The sequence below is a fragment of the Mus musculus genome, chromosome 1 (assembly GCF_000001635.26).
Source record: "Mus musculus strain C57BL/6J chromosome 1, GRCm38.p6 C57BL/6J".
NCBI classification, from domain to species: Eukaryota; Metazoa; Chordata; class Mammalia; order Rodentia; family Muridae; genus Mus; species Mus musculus.
In genome coordinates, this window is record NC_000067.6 from 37,298,318 (window position 1) to 37,311,311 (window position 12,994).

At 46.8% G+C, this 12,994-nt stretch overlaps 1 protein-coding gene across 17 annotated transcripts in view; it reads left to right on the forward strand.

Annotated features, from left to right (window-relative positions):
- The first annotated feature begins 1,509 nt into the window (after nucleotides 1-1,509).
- Nucleotides 1,510-12,994, forward strand: part of Inpp4a (inositol polyphosphate-4-phosphatase, type I) — a 110,914-nt gene continuing 99,429 nt past the window's right edge. For 6 of the 17 annotated variants that reach the window (XM_006496011.2, XM_030254642.1, XM_006496006.2 and 3 more), the window contains exon 1: nucleotides 1,582-1,801. The gene's annotated coding sequence lies outside the window, so the exon portion shown is untranslated. Of the gene's footprint in view, nucleotides 1,802-12,994 lie in introns of all 17 variants that reach the window. The other 11 variants (XM_006496019.2, XM_006496008.2, XM_006496015.2 and 8 more) reach the window with 5 other exon arrangements.

Genomic DNA, 12,994 nt, shown 5'->3' on the forward strand with positions numbered 1-12,994 from the left:
AAAACATGACTGGTCTTTTCATATTACTCCAAATGTGCAAGAGTCAAGGGACAAATATTGGAACTCTGGTCAGATTCGTAATTGTCTTGAATGAGTTGAAATGAGATTAATGTTTATTTTTAAACTCATAAATTTAAAGAAGGATGCTATTGATTTGAAAACCCTCTTTAGCTTGAATATAAATAACACAGCTGTGCAAGCTAGCTTTTTGTTGTTGTTGTTGTTAGGTGGACACAAGCTAGAATCATCTGAAAAGAGGGAACCTCAGTTGAGAAAATACCTGGATCAAATTGCAATGTAGGCACCCTGTGGGGCATTTTCTTAATGGTTGATGTGGAAGGGCAAGACCTAATGTGGGTGGTGCCACCCCAGGCAGGTGGTCCTGAGTTATCTAAATAGCAGGCTAAGCAGGCCATGGAGAGCACACCAACAAGTAACTTTCGCTCCTGGCTTTTGCTTCCATTCCTGCCTCTAGGTTTTTGTCTTGAGTTCCTGCCTGATCATGGACTTGTAGCCTGTAAGCCAAATAAGCCTTTTCCTCTCCAAGTCGTTTTTGGCCAGTGGTTTAACCCAGGAAGAGAGAAAGCAAATTAAGACTCTGACCATAAAATTTATTATCTCATAGGAGAATGCTTTTGAGATTGAAAGGGGGATTTCTATTAATTTTACCGTAAGAAAATCAGGTATATCAGTCACTTGAATTTTAGAAGATGAAATAAGGACAATATTTTTAATTTTTCTAAGCATGTTTGAGTTTTTTGGCTTTTGGCCTTAGGGTTAAGGTTCAATCAATATTTTCTCCCCTTCATCTGATTAATAAAAGATAAGCATTTGGTAATAAGTTACTCTTTAGAAGATAAAAGTGGGTGTGGTGGTGCATACCTGTACTCTCAGCCTTTAGGAGGCAGTGGCAGGAACATGAATAACACGAAGGGCAGCTAGTGAGTGGGTGACCAACCTGGATTACCCTGTTCAAAAAAAAAAAAAAACAACCCAAAACGAAACAGAACAAGCAAAAAAAAAACCAGACAAATGAGGTGTAAAAAAACCTGAAAAATGTTTTTGTTTGTCCATTTAAGTTTCCCCTCATCAGGTAGAAATGTTAACGTTACAATAAAGTTAAAAACGATCAGAGGCAGGGAGCCCCTGTCTCAGTGGAAATAAATAAGTAATAAAATAAAAAAAAATGTATCTCCGAAAGTCCTGATTGGTCTTCTTCCCTATAGAAAAATAGAATTTTGAGGAGGAAGTGTTAAGGTCCGTTATCTTTTGGGTAGACTAGGTCTGGAAGGAAGTTCAAAAGACTACAGTTTGTTGGTGGCCACGCCCACTGAGTGATGGATCAGCTACACCTGCACTTCCGACCTCCAGCGTTTTTCTAGAATCGCTTGTTCTCTGGGCAGAAGCCTCAGGGCATGTGAAGGTGGAAAAACTCCCACTCCTGGGTGACGTCACATAAGAGGGTGTGACCTTTTGGGAGGTGCGGCTTCCTAGGGGCGGAGCCAGGGAGGGAGGGGGCAGGGCGGCGGTCGGGGAGTGGGGCGCGCATGCGCGGTGAGGGGGCGGAACCGGGGCGGGGTTGTGCGCTGTGTTCTGAGAGAAGGCGGTGGCAGGATTCGGGCTGCGCGGGGACGGCGGGTTCGGGTCTGGGGTGGACGCCACCGGCCGGAGTGAGGCGGCCAGGAAACAAATCCCGGCCGGTCTTCAGGACCGGACAGCAACCAGCGGGGCCGAGGCCGGGGTGTGCGGCCTGGAGGACAGAGGCCAAGGCTGAGCAAGTGTCCGGGCCGGGGCGCGCCAGGTAGGTGGGCCGAGCTGGGCCGTGCCAGGTCCGGTGTGCCGGGCTTAGCGGAGTGGGCTGGGCGGCTGGGAGCTGGAGACACTGGGAACCCGGCCCGGTGGCGCCCGCGGTTGTCATGGCAGTGGTACAGCCTAGCGGTTCGCTGGCCGCGTCTTTGGAGCGCGATCCTAGACTTGCGGTCCCCTTGCCGCGGGCTTCTCGGGGAGCCGTGCGATGCTATACAACGCGCCCGCCGGCTGCATCTCTGCTGTATCCCATAGGCATCCGACGCTGAAGGCCTCGCGGTATCTCGGGTGTCAACACACCGGGTAAAAATAAACATACATGTTGGTGGGAGACACGGACTCTACGTCCTCGCAACTCTTTGAGCATTTTCTGTTCGCGCATCGGCCAGGACAGGATCTCCCTCACCTTTGCTTTATGTATTTTATATTCTTCTGGCTTTCCTAATAAGCTAATTGAGGCCTGAGAGGTTTGCAGGGATCCGTGGTCGTCTTTTGCAAAGCCAGTCATGAATGTGTAGGCCACGGAAACACTCAAAATGTCAGACACAAATATATATCTTTGTGGGCGAAGGGAAGGAGTGTTGATGGGCCTTGGTTTCTCTTGCCCCTTCTCTCCTGCCCTCTGACATTACATAATGGTGGGTTCCTCCTGCCTGGATTTGACAGCTCATGAAAATGTCTCTCTGGGTAAGAAGGAAGTAAGTATTGGCCGTTGTAAATCTTTGCCTCTTAATGTGTTTGATGTTGAGAGATTGCCTAAGAGTAGAATGTGATTTGTCACCTGCCAGTTAGGGCCTCTGGGCCAAGGGGATGGGGGTGGGGTGGTACGGAAGTTGGGGTGTTGCAGTAATATTCTGCTTCGTTCACTCCTGTTCCCCGGGTGGGTTGTGTGGACAATGGGGACATCACAGGGCTGGGACATCACACAGCTGGTTGATCTGGGTGTGAATCCTGAAGGTTTTGTCACTTGCTAACTCAGGTTCTCAAGACCCTCATCAGTAAGAGGTGTAAACAGAACCTCATTAGCTGCGTTTGTTTTGAAATCTAATTGCCAGTGTCAGGCAGTGAACAGCTATAGGTTGTCCTACTTAGCCTGGTTGTTGGGTGAAGACGGAATTTTTCTTTGGATCTGGACTAGGGCCCTTGTTTGAGGACTGCTTTGACAAAAGGTTTCTCTTCGAAAATTCAGTTCTTTCATTCGAGGAGGTCTGTGTATTGGTCTGTACCTGTGGTGGTATCAGGAGATTGAAATGCTGTTTCCTGGGTGGCACTACATGTGAACACCGTTGCCTGGAGGTGTGTTCCCTGTGTCTTGTCAACATGATGTAGAAGAGTCAAAGTCACTAGGATGGTCGTCTTTAAAGACTGGGCTTACCGGAGTGGATGTTGGGTAAATACAGAGAAACCAGAGGACTGTGTTCCTACAGTGAGAACATTTGTCATCCTTCCTTAGCTACTTGACTTGGTCTAGCTACTGTTCCTTTCAGAATCTGCTTAGGCCCCCAGGCAGACTCGGTTTAGGAGATACATTGTAATAGTTTATTCCATTGTTTTGGAAACTGGATACTTTGTAGTATTGCTGTTAAAATCAATATTGGTTGGCTAAAATCACCTTAAGGAAATGACACAGAAGCTTTGTATCAATGACCTGACCCTGGAGAAGTAGAAAGTGTGTGGTAAAGAATTATTCACTCTTTCCAGCTGCCTACCCAGGAGAATTCTCAGCCAGCCCCTGAATGCACCAAAGGAAGGGACTAGGGAGCGCTGGGGACCAGTAACTTCCATCACCACCCTATGGTTTAGCGTCTCAGAGAGACCTCAGAGTGGAGGGGAAACTTTCCATCGAGGCTATTTTTTTCTTAGTTTGGCTTTTTAGTGAAAAACTCCTCCTTAGCCTCCATTTCCAGAGAAGTTCTCAGCATCATCAACTACTTGATGGTGTCAGGAGGCTGACTCTGTAAACAGTGGAGAAAGCTGGATTATCTCCTGCTTCTTTTGCAGAACTTGATTGATGAGCAAGAGACTGGTCCTGGGGCAGAGGCTCTGAGCAGAGCATGTGTTAGGGAGACACTATTCACTCCTTGCAGGTCTGCTTCACTATGCTTGTCTCTCTGTGCTTAAAAAGGAAAAGGCTCTCACAAACCAGTCCCCAGAAACCCCTGGACTGATCCCCGCTCTCTTAACTGATAGGAACTACTTTTGGTGCCCTGGGTCCATATTCTCCAAATGTTAGCATCTCGCTGTGCCTCTGTGACCTTTCTCTAGTGGTCATGCTCTCATGGGGGGTAGGGGTGGGATGAGGCTTCGAGACAGGGTTTCTCTGTGGAGCCCTGGCTGTCCTGGAACTCACTCTGTAACCAGAATGGCCTTGAACTCAGAGCTCCGCCTGTCTCTGCCTCCCAAGTTCTGGGATTAAAGATGTATACCACAACTTCCCTGCTATTTTTTTAATAACTTAATCATAACTTGATGCTGAGTACCCTGTACCTCTAAATATTTCTAGATAAATTTTCTTCCTTTTAAATTTTATTTAAATTTATTATTTTTCAATATTTTCTCCTTGGTTCTTTGGGAATGTCACATCATGCATCCTGATTATGCTATTTCCCCATGTCTGCCCCTACCCTTGTGACCTCCTCCCCCAAGAAAATAAAAAATAAAAATAAAAAAATTTTAAACAACAACAAACCCAAGTCCGATTTGTGTTGTCTCTATACTCAATGGAGCATGGTCAAACTCCTAGTGGCCTGCCCCTTAAACAGTGTGACCCTTCCCGCACCCAGGCCAGAAACCATCAATGGTGAAAAGCTAACTTCAACATCTTTATCACACTTTTTAAGACTTCTGATGGCTTCCTGTTTAGGCTGCTGCTTTTGAGGAGTGGGGTGGGGGTGGAGTAGAGGTTGTCACAGAAGCCTCTGTCCTGTTTTTTTTTTTTTTTTCAACTATGCGTCTGCAGTCATTGATATCTCTGCAAAAGTAGCTTCCTTGCTCTTTCTAGTCAGTGGGGGCATGGAACATGGGCTTGTGAGGTGGAATTCTTAAAAATTAAACATTCTGGGGATGGGTGAGTGGGTGGGTGAGGGAGCACCTCAGAAGCAAAGGGGAAGGGGAATGGGGTGAAGGACTCAGGGAGGGGTGACCAGGAAGCGGGAGCAACATTTGGAATGTAAATAAAATAATTTAATTAAGAAAAGAGAAACCCAAAACATTCTATACATACAGTACTTAAAACCCAGGAAATGAACATGACACGGTGCAGTTATTTAATGCACAGGTCTTATTTAGATGTTAGAGATTGCTCCAATGACGTTCTTTATCTAAAAGAAACCCCCCACCTTGTTTATTGTTTGGGTGCTTTATGGGCACAGTCTCTTTTAGCGTTCCTTTGTGTTTAATTGCCATGTTTGACGCTGACATGTTTGAAGACTATTGTTTTAGATAATGCCTCTCAGTTTGGGTTCCCTGATACTTGGGTTCAGGTTGGTGCTTGTTGCAGGAGCAGCAGAGTTGCAGCCTTGTCAACTGGAAGATACTGCCTACGACCTCATTAAACATGAAGCTAGGCTTGTTAGCTTTGATACCTTGATGAGGATGATGTGGGCGTCACTGAGATGTTTCACTTTCCCCTTGGTGATTAATATGTATCTCTCAGGGATGCAGGGCAGTGTCACTCCTTATATCCAGCCTCAGCTAGAGCCTATTGGTGCCTTCTATGTGGATTATGCTAGAGTTGACAAAGATTTTCTAATTCTTGTATCCTTCTACCTGTATTAAAAAGGATACCTTTTCTTTTGGCCAATACGCACTTGTAACTTTGAGTTACATCCATGGCCATGAAATGTTGCCTCATTTATTAGACTTTAATCTGTTGCTGTCATTATTTCTTTGTTACTCAGAGGTCCTGGAGTTGGCCTTTGGAACGTGTTCCCATCATACTCTAAGGACTTCTTTTTCATCCTGGCACAAAATCTCTGAGACGCCATTTGCATTTTCCTTGCCCCAGCCTCAGAATCAGCTGTTTCCAGAACTCTATTCCTTTCATGGAGAGTGGCTATAGACTCCAGGATGCCAGCTGTAGTTGTGCTAGTGAAGGTGATGTCATCGCATTTATTTATGTTTATATTTCATGCTTATATTTGTAGTGCGGGAAGTCAACCTCGATTTCAGGTATGCCGGGGAGGCCCTCTGCCACTGAGTTCTGTAAGTTACATGGTCAGTCTTTGGGTCATTGCCTTGAGACCTTTTCAGTGGACCAGTGCTCTTGTTAGAGCTGGCCTGATGGCTCAGTAGGTAGAGTCACCTGCTTCAGAGCCTGACAATCTGAGCTCCATTCTTGGTGACTCAAAACAAGTTAAAGTGTGGTAAGTTTAAACTGCAGCTCGAATAAGCCTAAGAGTAGTCCCATTACCTCTGATTGCTAAGAGTACCATTTCCTCGGATTTGCTTTTTCAGTTTCATGCTGTGTCGTGGAGTGTTGTTTGTGTACTGATGTGATGAGCTTGTCCTTTTTGAGAGTAGGGCTTCATATTCCAAAGTAGGGGTGTGCTGTAACTCATTGTACTGTCTTGTATTGGAGGGCAGGTAGGTCCTTTCCAATTTTCTGCTGTATGTAAAAGTAGCCTGTTAACTGTGGATCAGGTTCTTTTAGCACCCACCTCTCTGTCTGTAAGCTCCTGGTAGACCAGTAGGACAAGGAGTAATTTCGAAGCAATGGTTTTGCCAAGTTACTCTCCATAGAAGCCTTGCTAACTCAGAGCCCTTCCGTTATCTGTTTTCCCTAAACTCTGCAACATTGACATCTTAATTCTGCCAGTCTAATGGCCCAAATGACCTTATTGTTTTGTTTTGTTTTGTTTTTTACTGTATCTCCCAAATGGCCAAAATCATTGAATTCCTTTATATGTTAAACATTTTTGTTTCTCTGAATTACCTGTTCATAGCCTTTGTCTGTGGTTTTTCATACTAGATTGGTCTTATGTTACCAGAGAAGGGTTCTTGGCAGCTTTAAGTATGAACTGTTAACCCCAAGGAAAAGAAACCCAGGCCTTCCTGAGCACATTCATGACAGACCTAGGCTGCCTGTCCCCAGCATCCTCTGAAAGAGAGGTCTTGTCAGGTGATGAGCTTAGATCTTGAAAGGAAGCTAAGGCAGGGCATGGCCAGACACCTGCCTGATGGTGTTGACAGAAGCCAGGTGGGGTCAGAGCCAGGTCTGTCCACCTCTGGTGCTGTTTCTATTAAACCACTGTATTTCCATCCAAGGATTGTAAGATTTGTTCTTAGAACTTCATAAGCTCTTGGCTGAATGTCCAGAGGCCTCCATTTATCTGCCCATTTATCTGCACAACTGGGCTGATGGTGTTTGTCCAAAACCCCTGACCTGCATTCAGTCTTTTACTATGGGGCTGTTCAGTGAGGGTCCCCAGTGAAGGCCTCAGAAGTAGGAAGCTAAGTCATACGTGTGGGGCTCAGTCAAAGAGGCTCATGCCCTCTCCTAATAAGAATGAGATATCTGTTTTCTGGGGTAGAGTCAAGAAGACATAAGTGTCCTCTGATCTCTTGAAGGAGGGGTGAGGACACTGGTGGAGGAAGTGTTTGCCCCTTCCAGTCCCCTTCCTGGGACCTTCCTTCCCTGCTTCACACACCTGGAGTCCTCCTGACCTGTTTCTCATAACACCCGTCTTGCTGTACCTCATTAGGTAGGGAGCCGAGGTCTCTGAGATCCCCCGTGCACTTGCAGCTCTGCACCCCTGGCCACAGCCCCGTGCAGCTGGGCTCGCTGTTGCAGAGCTGTCTGCTTGGTTAATTAACTATAGGGTATGCTCCTCTTCTGGGTTGCTTGCCTTTTAAATGATTTGTTTTCTAATTCACTGACTCAGGTTTTTAAGACTGATGAGGTAGGCATGTAAATTCTGGACATCTGAAGGAGTATGTTTAGGCAAGTGGACATCTCTGAAGATGTATCCTTGTGGGAAAGGGGGGTGCCCTGAATTAGAGGGTATCTGGCCGGGATGCTTTCAGCTGCCAAGTAAACACGGCAGTATTCCTGTGTCAGCAGCTTTGCAGTCTTGAAAGGAACCTAGATTCTTCTCTCCTGTCTTCTGCCATCATTGCTACTGTCGCTTTATGATTGCAGGACGGTTGCCTGGGTCTGTAGGACTCGGTGGTGTGATGCTTCTGTCCGTCAGGCACAGGGAAAGAAACAAACAAACCAGGCACTCAGGTGTGCATGCCAATCCTCTCTGCTCTCAGGGGCACAGGGCCTTGTGCTTTTCCTAGATTAGTAGCATGAGTGCTGTGTGCTGATTGGCTTAGACCAGATTGATCCCCAGGCCAGCAGCACCAGCAACACCTGAGAACTCATTGGAAATGCAGTGTGTCAGCCTCACCCAGGTCCTAACCCAGAAACCAGGGTTGGGACCCAGAAATCCTCTTCTGTCTGTTCCCTAGAGGGCCACACTGCAAGGCATGTGTGAAAGCTGCTTCCTTCTGTTAACCAAGCCTACCCCAGATGGACATGGGATTGGCTTTCCTAAAGGGAGAGTCACATGGGTGTCAGCCATGATGTGAACAGACAGGTGGTTAAGGACTGCAGGAGATTTGCCCTTCCTAGTCCCCACTGCTCCATGCCCCACTTACCCACCCAATTTGCTTTTTCCCCACCTCGTGCCTGCATCCTGCCATGTTCTCTGAATGTGTGTGGCCTGTATCTTCCCTGTAGACCTGGCACTAAAGTGTGGATTACATCCTAGCCCCAGGTTCTGTCTTTGGCCCAACAAGCATGGAGTCCACTGGGCGTGTCTCAGGCTGGCTCCCTCAGTTGACCATTGTTGAAGGCATTTCTGAGTGTGCTCTAAGAAGTAAGGTCTATTGAGCTCTAGTACTTCTTGTTCTCAAAAAATGAGTCGGCAGTGTGGCTGGCTAGCAGGGAATGGAGAGGGATTTGGGGAACTGGCCTGGAGACAGCCCAAGTGATGATGACTTTCAATGGTGGTCGTTAGCACTCTGGTCTCACCTAGTGTGACCGTTGCGTGTCCCTGTTTCACCAGCACAGTTCCTGCTCATTTCTGGGTGAAGTAATAGCCACCACACCGTGCTCAGAGTGTCCCAACTTGGCACACTTTCCCTGGAGTTAGGGAGCTGAGGGATGTCTAGTTTTCTTGACTTCCCAACTTAATGTCTCATCGAAGGTCATCAAAGCAATGGGAAGAGCAGACTCACATTACGCTCTAGGCCCTTTGCACTGATGCTAGAAAGAGGTGGCCAGAGAGCCTGGAAGGGGCCACAGTGTGTCTCAAAGGGTGGCCATGTTGAAATGGAGGCTGATAGCAGTTCTTGAAACTTTTTGGAAATAAAGTAGCAATATTCAAGTGTGTTTCCTACAGGAAGGGTAAGCATTTTTAAAAATAAAACATTTAGTTATTTGTTGTATTTTAAATATTGTAATAATGTGTCTCTTGCTGGGTTTGGTAAAGTTGTCAAACCTTAGAGGTGTGTGAGGGGGAAACTAGCTATGAGAAGGAGCAGACTCTGTGTGCATACATGGGCCTTTCTTGGTGATAAGGCCTGCAACTAACATGAAAGCCTGGGTGACTGACTTTGGTGTCAAGCACAGAGCCAAGAGGGTGGGGCAGCGAAAGGCAGCAGCTGGAGGGAGCTCTGCAGCTTTTAGTTTTGCTTTGTGCTGTGGTCTGTGGTTGTTGGCCACTTAGACCAGGCCCAATTGTGATGGCTCTAGGTCTTAGCCTGCCACTCAGAGAGGCAGCAGTCAGTGGACGTGAGCTTGTATGTTCAGCCAAAGTTTTCTGGAAATCTACTTAGTGTATGAGTCTGTGGGCACACATGCCATGGCACACATGTGGAGGCTCACCTTTACAGTGTTTTCTCTCCAGTGCCCCGTTTTAAAACGGGTTCCAAGGGCTAGTTATAGTGGAGGCAGAGGCAGGCAGATCTCTGTGGGAGGTGGGGAGGGGGAGAGGGAGGGGCCAGGGAGCAAACTGTGGGTGATAGGAGGAGGAAGGGGAGGAGCCCGGGCCCACCAGCTTTCAGTTCAGTGGTTGCTGAGCCAGCTGTTTTTCTGGAACTCTGTTGAAGGCTGTAAGAGTCTGACACTGAGTGCCTTGAAGTGTCCAGCATTTTCACATTTCCACATCCTGCTTTGTGTTCTACATACAAATGTCAGAGGAAATAGTCCCATCACATGGCTGGGTGATAATAACAGGGCAGAGTTTAATTAGATGAGGCTGCATGCTAAGAAATGTCAAGGTACCTTGGTTTTCGGAAATAAGGGAGGTGGGTATGTGGGCTGCTCTTGGAACAGCACCCTACCAAGACCATGCCCACAGAAATGAGCAGGCTTGTGCTTTCTGGGTTTCATCCTCAACTTACCTACCTTGATGCCTGAGCCTTACCCTCCTCCTGCCTTGCCCATGTAGGGGTGCTTCCCTTTCCCGTTGTTTTCGCCTCCCTCTGAATCCTCTGAGATGACCAAATGGGTGTGGTTACTGAGGGTTGTGTGGGTGAAGTGTTTGTTGCGTGTTCCTGATCCACTTGACAGTGGGCGCTCTCTCTCTCTCTCTCTCTCTCTCTCTCTCTCTCTCTCTCTCTCTTTCACACACACACACACACACACACACACACACACACACACACACACACACCACACCTGGCATTTGGGGAAGTGCTGCTTTCCTGCTCTGCTTCCCTGGCCTCTGGCCTCTTCTCCTTTCACTTTCTCTGGCATCACTTTCTAGAGGAGAAGTTCAGCCTTCCATAGCAGGAGTAGCAAGAGTGAGTGGTAGAAAGGGGTGATGTGCATGGGTCATGGGCTGTCCCGCTCCTGCTCCTCATCCCTGCACCCTTCCTGCAGAGGCTCTTTCTGATAGTTCACACTGCTCAGGGCTGCGCTGCAGATCAAACCAATGGACAGATAGCGACTGCTCCACCCCAGCCTGCATTCCCCTCATAATTTATGTGTGCTTGACCTCTGACCGAGGTCTGTTCCCTTCCTATTATCTGAGACACCATTATCTGAGTTCTCCACTTACCTCGCTGTGACCTGTCCCCTATTTTGGCCTAGGGTACTTCCCTTTCTAATTGACACCACAGGGTACAGAACATTCCAAACACATTCATGATGATCTGATGAGGCTAATTGTCATGTCCGTCACTGTGGTGTTAGAACATTCAAAGTCTTCTCTATTAGGTATTTTGAAATGTCAGTTAATTGTTGCAGACATGTTGTGCTACACAGCATCAGAAGCTGTCATTCTGTGCAACGGAACCCACACGTTCACCATCTACACAAATTCATCCTGGCCTCTAGTTGTCTACTTTAAAGACATTTAAAATAGGTTTATCTTATTTCACGTGTGTGAGTGTTGCCTACTTACATGACTGTGCAACATGTACATGCAGAGTCTGTGGTAGCCCAAGAGGAGGTGTATCCCTGGACTTGGAGTTACAGATGGTGTGAGTTGCCAGGTGGCTGCTGGGAATGGAACCTGAGTCCTGTGTAAACAGGCAGTGCTCTTAACCTCTGAACTGTTTCCCCAGATCCACATTGTCTGCTTCTTTGATGTCACCTTTAAGTTTCCACATACACATAAGTATGTACCATAAGAATATACACTATTCCACATACACATAAGAGTGTACAGTAAGAGTATACCATAAGAATGTACAATATTCCACATACACATTTGTGTACAATACTGACATTCCTATGCCTGACACTTCATCCAGGATCCTCTTGTGAATGACAGGATTTTCCTTTTTTTATAGTTGAATAATCCCCCCCACCCCCGTGTGTGTGTTTGTGTGTGTGTGTGTGTGTGTGTGTATGTGTGTCTTGTTCAGTCTTGAGCCCCCGGGCTCAGCTGATCATCTCTCCTCAGCCCTCTGCACACTGGAACTCAAGTCTCACTTTCTGTCTTTTTGATAACTAATTGGGGTGAGATGACACTTCATTGTGGTTTTGATTTGCATTTTCTTGATTAGTGATGTTGAACATTTTCTCACATGCTTAGTGATCATCTGTACATCCTCTTTTGAGAAATATCTGTTTATGTGAGCGTGTGTGTATGCACATGCGTGCGTATGCATGTGTATATAGCCCAGAGGTCAAAGTCAGATGCCTTCCTGGGCTCCACACCTGTTTTAACACTGGATCTTGCCAGTTTGGCTAGCCTGGCTATCCAGCAGTCCCCAGGGATCCTCCTGCTTCTGCCTCCCAGCACTGAGATTATAGGTTGGGTTGCTGTACCTGGCTTTTATGTGGATGCAGGGGATCTCAACTCAGGTCCTCATTGCTTGCATGACAGCTCCTTCACTTACTGAGCCATTGGGTCAACCCCTGGCTGCCCATCTTTGAATTGGATCATTTGTTGTTGGTTTATTGGAGCCCTCTGGACATCGATTCCTGTTTACTGGGAGCTTCCAGTGGTCTTTTTGTCAGCTGCCCATCACTTTCTTCTCTCTGCTGAAATGAGAGAGTTTGATGAAATCCCTCTGGTCATTTTTAGCTTTTGACATATAAAAAAGTTGCCCATACTTATTATGACCTGAAGAATTTTGTTGTTTCTTGTAGTAACTTTTTAGTGTTAGGCAGTGAGTAGTTTGATTCCCTCTCTGCACGTGGGCGTTCAGTCTCCCAGCTCTGATGTTGGAGACACTCAGACTCCCCAGTTATGATCTTGCTGCCTTAGTAGGAAGCCTCTTGGCTGCACATGTGTGTGTTTCGTCTCGGTTCTGTTCTGCTTGTTTATGTTTTTATGCAGGTACCATACTGTTTTGATTACTCTAACTTTAGGGTATGTTCTGGAGTCAGGGTTTGAATGCTTTTGATTTGTTCTTTTCATTAAAGATCAAGATTGTATTGTGCACTTCAGTGGTTTGTGGTTGCCTATGGGTCTCACGGTGGTTTGCAGTGTCTGTGAAGATTGTCACTGGTACTGTGGTGACCTAGCTTCTTTCCAATGAGCCATTCCTGATTCAGTGCAAAAGGAGAGTTAAAGCTCTCGGTTACAGCACAAGTGGTTAAAAGCAGGCAAAGACTTCAAATGGAAAGTTACTGGGTGGGTGCTGTCCCTTCTAGGAGAAGAGCCCTCAAGGAGCTCAGGACACACTCAGGGGTGTCGACTTTGCTGAAAACATTAGTCATGGATCTCTGTCCTGAAAGCTGCTG